This window comes from Eucyclogobius newberryi, unplaced genomic scaffold, assembly GCF_026437365.1.
Source record: "Eucyclogobius newberryi isolate DKJ021-1_F unplaced genomic scaffold, fEucNew1.0.hap1 SCAF_19, whole genome shotgun sequence".
Classification (NCBI taxonomy): domain Eukaryota; kingdom Metazoa; phylum Chordata; class Actinopteri; order Gobiiformes; family Gobiidae; genus Eucyclogobius; species Eucyclogobius newberryi.
In genome coordinates, this window is record NW_027315823.1 from 25,015,296 (window position 1) to 25,022,128 (window position 6,833).

General features: G+C 43.2%; 1 long non-coding RNA gene across 1 annotated transcript; it reads right to left on the reverse strand.

Moving 5' to 3' along the window:
* Positions 1-1,486: 1,486 nt before the first annotated feature.
* LOC140365154 (uncharacterized) lies at positions 1,487-2,599 on the reverse strand. Its single transcript, XR_011927812.1, has 3 exons — positions 2,338-2,599; positions 1,830-1,982; positions 1,487-1,639 (listed from the first exon to the last, which is right to left on the reverse strand). It is a non-coding gene; the product is annotated as an uncharacterized lncRNA (long non-coding RNA).
* Between the last annotated feature and the right edge of the window lie 4,234 nt (positions 2,600-6,833).

Below are 6,833 nucleotides of genomic sequence, written 5' to 3' on the forward strand. Positions count from 1 at the left end.
TGACTGAGGGATTAAGGAGATCCTCAAAGTATTCCTTCCACCGTCCGACGACATCCCCAGTCGAGGTCAGCAGGCCTCCACCCGCACCGTAAACGGTGTTGGTGAGACACTGCTTCCCCCTCCTGAGGCGCCGGACGGTTTGCCAGAATTTCTTTGGTGCCGACCGATAGTCCTCCTCCATGGCCTCCCCGAACTCCTCCCAGGCCCGGGTTTTTGCCTCTGCGACAGCACGAGCCGCGGCTCGCTTGGCCTGCCGATACCCGTCGATGACCTCCGGAGACCTACAAGCCAGAGTGGCCTGATAGGCCTCCTTCTTCAGTCTGACGGCATCCCTTACTTCCGGTGTCCACCACCGGGTTCGGGGGTTGCCGCCACGACAGGCACCGGAGACCTTGCGACCACAGCTCCGAGCAGCCGCATCAACAATGGAGGCGGAGAACATGGTCCACTCGGACTCAATGTCCCCAACCTCCCCCGGGACATGGGAGAAGCTCTCCCGGAGGTGCGAGTTGAATACCCTACTGACAGAGGGCTCCACTAGACGTTCCCAACAGACCCTCACAATGCGCTTGGGTCTGCCAAGTCTGTCCGGCTTCCTCCTCCGCCAGCGGATCCAACTCACCACCAGGTGGTGATCGGTTGACAACTCTGCCCCTCTCTTCACCCGAGTGTCCAAGACACGCGGCCGGAGGTCTGATGACATGACAACAAAGTCAATCATTGACCTCCGGCCTAGGGTGTCCTGGTGCCATGTGCACTGATGGACACCCTTGTGCTTGAACATGGTGTTCGTTATGGACAATCCGTGGCTAGCACAGAAGTCCAATAACTGAACACCGCTCGGGTTCAGATCGGGGAAGCCGTTCTTCCCGATCACCCCTCTCCAGGTGTCACTGTCATTGCCCACGTGGGCGTTGAAGTCCCCCAGTAGAACAACGGAGTCCCCGGTCGGTGCACTGTCCAGTACCCCTCCCAAGGACTCCAAGAAGGCCGGGTACTCTGCACTGCTGTTGGGCCCGTAGGCCGCCACAACAGTGAGAGACCTGTCCCCCACCCGAAGGCGGAGGGACGCGACCCTCTCGTTCACTGGGGTGAACTCCAACACGTGGCGGCTGAGCTGAGGGGCTATAAGCAAGCCCACACCAGCCCGCCGCCTCTCCCCGCGGGCAACACCAGAGTGGAGCGTCCAGCCCCTCTCGAGGAGATGGGTTCCAGAGCCCAAACTGTGCGTGGAGGTTATTTTATTTGTGTTTTAGTATCCTATGTTTGTTGTTTATTTTGTGTTGTGTTTTAACAGGGTAACCACTTTTCTCACTGGGTTTTCCCTGTATAAATAAACAAAATGAATGGAAATATGTAGACTCCTGTAGCTAACAGGATTGGTTTGATCTTGAATGAAATTTCATGAATAAACATAGCTGTGATGTTTATCTGATCTTCTATTGTTTTCTTTCATAAACAATAAGAATAATTTAATTACCGGTAACTTCCATGACCAGGGTGTTTTTTGATGAATTTCTGGAACAGGGACAAGAGCTTCTTCATTCTGAGGATTTCCTGATTTTCAATCAGTCGTGTCCGGATGACAGTGTCACAGAATACTGTATATGCATCGCCGTACTCCCAGACTTTAGGTCACCTGTATAAAGCAAGGAAATGCAGTGATTGGTCAGTGATTGAAATATACTAGCTCACTACAAACAGAAATTTGCTTTGATTCAAACGTCTTTAAAATTATCGTGTAGTCATTACAATAATTTTCAATTAAATTATGAATTTATCTAAATATATGGAAATATATATATTTTATTTGATTACCAAAATGTTACCTTTCATCACTTGTCTTCTTTGTCAGAAAGCTTGTGTATTCTTTGTAACACCTCTTGTGATAGAGGTGCCTTCAATGGCAACACAATCTTTACCTCTGGTACACATCAGGATGGATTCATCTGCTCTTGATTCAGCTGCTTTGACCAAACTTCCTAGTAAAGGAGAAGTAAAAGAATTTCAATCAAGGGTGAGCACAATCAGTAAACAATCGCAAAAGTTGTATTGCCTTTATATTCAACTCACATCATCATACAGTCTTACGTACATTACATCTACACCTACATGTAATAAACTAGGCACATATTCCTATAGAGATCTGTTCTTTTCTTCTGGATCTACCTCTGGATCTTCCTGCGTTGCATCAATGAAATGTCCCCATGTGGGACAATAAAGGATTATCTTATCTTATCTATGTATATTTTGGCCAACTTATTTCACTGTGATTAGTCCTATTTACCACGAGCAAGAGAAAACACACATGCAAGAATCAATATATAATCTACTCACCAGCAGTTAAAGTTTCAGCTTGGACCAATTTATCTTTCTTTGTCTTGTGAGCCTCTTTGATACAGCGATCAACCTTCTGCCAATGATGCAAACTGCAGGAAGTACATCCCTTGACTTTTTAGATGATTTTGTCTTTACATCTGTGGTAGATCTCAGTCGTTTGGGAGAAGGTGGCAGAGTTGATGTGGTAGATTCACCTTCTCACCCTCGCCATGCTGCCCACATACCGACTGTTTTGCTTTTCTATAGCATGTAGGGTGAAACGTCTATAGCATGTAGGGTGAAACGTCTATAGCATGTAGGGTGAAACGTCTATAGCATGTAGGGTGAAACGTCTATAGCATGTAGGGTGAAAAGTCTATAGCATGTAGGGTGAAACGTCTATAGCATGTAGGGTGAAACGTCTATAGCATGTAGGGTGAAACGTCTATAGCATGTAGAGTGAAACGTCTATAGCATGTAGGGTGAAACGTCTATAGCATGTAGGGTGAAAGCCTGGCTTGTTACTTTCCAGAAAATGAGAAAGATTTCCGTCCGAAGAAGCCACAGAAGACGTAGGATAGTTTTGTTTGGCGAAGTCATCATTGTGTACACAAACAGCTGCCGCTAACGCGCGGTCTATTCCATCGATTTCTATTCACTTCCGAGCACAAGTCACCAGCTTCCTCCAGCGGACAACAGCTTCCTCCAGCGGACAACAGCTTCCTCCAGCGGACAACAGCTTCCTCCAGCGGACAACAGCTTCCTCCAGCGGACAACAGTCTGTGGCTGTGTTTGTTCTTTTTCTACCGATGAAATGTGTGTGATGCACGTGTTATCCATATTTTCATAGTGTTTTCTATCGGCTCGAGAGACAACATGCCGCTCCACGGGAGCAGCCATGTTTGATGTTGTTGTTGTAACTCTCACCTGATTGGCTGATTCAGAGGCGGAATGATTCAGGCGTAGGGATATTGCGCTATCAGGCTGAGAATATAGTTCCGCATTTAAGTTATCGCCGTAAAAAAACTGGCGCGATCCGAGTGGAGAACTTTTGGAAGTATTTTTTTAGTCTTGTGACAGGTGTAGCGAACTTGAACGATACAGGCTACAGCCTATGGCCTACTAGTGCAGAGGGCTCCTCACATGAAACACTGCCGCGGTTTGTTTTTGGGAAAGGAAAGGTAATTTTTAAAAGAAACATTTGGATGTTTTATGGTCCACTCCTGGACCACTCTTTTTGTTTGATTGGACTAACAGTCCATTAAAGTATAAAGTGTGAGCATGTTCAAATTTCATAGATTGGATTTCCCCACTGGAATAACATGGGAGGTTTCTGTCATCGCTGCGGCTACGCAACAACAAATATGACATGGGTCTCATTGACTTTTTGATTTGCATGCCAAAATAGAATTTTGTGCAAAATTGTATACATTTTGAATGGGGACCACAAAATTTAGTTCTTCTGAAGATGAGTCTCACAAAATTTCAGGTTCATTTGACTAAGGAGGAGTTAGTAAAAGTATACTTTAGTTAGTAAAAGTATACTTTTACTAACTCTTGTATCATTAACTTTTTGGATCGGGACGCCAAAATGGAATTTTGGAAACATTTCGAAAAACTAAATATTTTATTCCCCATATAACAAAGTATTTCCCTTCAATACATTTATTTCACTTCAAGTAGGTTTAGGGCCAAGGGTTTAACGACGGATTCAAATTTGATTCAATACGTATTTCATAGACGCAAAAGGCAGCAAATAAAAAAATTGGGAAATTTCAGAAATCCCAGCTACAGATACAGATCTAGATACAAATATGGGTCATGAGCCTGCCTTCTCTACGGCCCTGACTTTTGAATAGAGAAATTCCTCCAAAAAACAAACACAAAAGCTTGCACCTTCATTTAATTTAATAATCATCAGTTGTGTTTGGTTATAAAAGTTGCTGTAAACAGCAGCAGGATAAAATAATGCCCAAATTAATTACAATTTACAAAAAAACATGAATCACTGCAATCTCTTTTTAAAATGTATAATAGTATAGTATAATTAGTAATTCTGTCTGCCATCTCTTTTTTTTTTATTCATAATAGTATAATATAATTAGTAATTCTGTATCTATACACAGATGCAGACATTTGGCAGGTTTTCTTTCTTCATCTTCTTTTTTTTTGTACCTCGTACAAAGTAGTGAAACTATTCGTTATTTCACTTTGCAGTTCACCCTTTTCGCCACTGGGTAGCGCTTTGTATGAGTCAGACTGCCAACAGGACTTTCTTTCACGCAGTTCTTTCTCTGCCTGCTAGTAGGCGCTCCAGGGCAAAGCATCAAGTATTTTACTACCGGCCGTGGCTACAGAGAATAGCCCAGTAGTTCCAGGAGCCGTGGCACGGCCATATAGCCTCATGCCTAACCCTAACCCGGCGCGGTCAAATAGACCAGCAGTTTCAGGAGCCGCGGCACGAAATAACCTAGCAGTTTCGGCCGCGCACTGCGGCTCTGTAGACACTGTATAAAGTGTATCAATGAAGGGCTGATCAATAATGCCAAATGATATTGCGCTGATATATTGATGTATTCTGTCTTAAAAAACAGGCTAATACACGTGATACTTAATTTATGATAACGCTATGATACTGTCTTGGTAAATTTAGTATTTATTTATTGAACAGGACATCATGCAGATAATGCCCAGGGCAAAGATACTCATACCAGCTGCAGTCCTTAAAAAGGAAAAGGGAAGTGGGGCCGAGTGCATAATTTACAGTGCAACAATACTCATGTTCCCAGACATCCACAGGCATTCACTCACACAACTTCCCTATCACATCAGAATCAGAATCAGAAGGGATTATTACCATTTGTCGATGTGCAAAAATGTACAAACATAGGAACTTGTCCTGGTGGTTCGGTGCAACACAGACAACAAACATTGAACACTTTATACAGAAACGGCATGATATGTACATTCTAAATAAAATATAAAACATAAAGTTAAAGGCGGTATGGACGATTTTTCGGCGATTTGAGAACGCAGGCAGAAGTGCGCATGCGCACTCCCCCGTGCGGACTGATACAACACACACGTGCGTTTGTTTATTAGCGCAACGGAGCGCATTGCATCTCTCGTCTCCCGTAGATTTCTGTCCACTTCTGCGTCAGCTCGAACTGTCTTTCTCCGTCTTCATTTTGCCCCGTACACTGAGGGAACTATATTATGATAGATCCATGCGCTTAGGCACGCGGAAACGTGGGGACGAGCCTGACGCGGCTGCAGGTGAGCGATAGGTGCGTTTTATGATTGATACGTGGCAGGACAAATGATTTATCCACGCCACGAGGAAATATGATAAAAAATTTGCTGAAAAAAATCGTCCATACCACCTTTAAGTAGTGCAATAGAAGTGAACAGTGCAATGAGTGCAAGGTGCTTAGGCAGTGTTCACTTGTCCAAGGGCAGAGGGAAAGAAACTGTTCTTATGACGGGAGGGACTGGTCCGGATTATACAGTGCAGATATAGGAGCAGTTCAGATAAAAAGTCTTTATTATTATCACAGTTATTTAGATTCATATTATTGTAATCATTTCAAATGTTGTTCATAATACCTTGTATCTTTTTATAGACATTTAACTGGCTTTTGACGAAAATCTGTTTACCCTGCTCTCTCTCTCTCTCTCTCTCTCTCTCTCTCTCTCTCTCTCTTAGATAGAGATGAAGATGGATAGATATATGGATGTCTATATCTATGGTGGTGGTGAATAGGTGTTATTGCACACTGAAACATAAATATCCATCTTTGAAAAATGCATTTCAGAGAAAATTGCCTTACAGAGGCGTAAAATTAGTCTATAGTTCCAACCAAGTGAAATGTTGTTGCATCTGGATCTGTAAGACATCAGTTGCAGCAAAGGTCCAGACACAAAATATAAACAGAAGTGGCACATGATGAAAAAAAAAATCTCAGTCGAGATTCATGTGCAAACCTTTTGGTTGTTAGGTGTTATTTTCCGCAACGATGGATCCGGTGTATATCTCCTGTTACCACTGTGTTAAAAGAGTCTTATAGAAGTGGCCAGTCTTTATTATACACACCTTCTGCTGCCAAATTAGTAAGAAGACTGTGCTGCAAACTAGGCCAGTAATTAACACTTAATCTAGCTCAGTAAAGTCCGGAGAAAACCTGCAAATCCCAATCAAAGGATTTCACTTCAGAGGCTATAAGTAAATTATTCAAATGTGGTAGAAGAATCAAATCAAATGTTTAATCTCAAAGCAAATTACAAAGGTGTTAATTGAATTGACTCAAACCACATACCTGCTTATGTTTGGCCACCATATCCTCTCCCAGAACTAACATGGCTACTGTATGTTTAAATACAGAGAACACTTGCCCAAGTGTGTTTGTACGTCATTGGCAGTTGCACTTCCGAAGTGTGATTATCTTGATTGGATTACTCTTAAGTTTTTCACCCGACATTGCCAGGCTGTGAGAAGGCAAATCTTAGTGTCATCG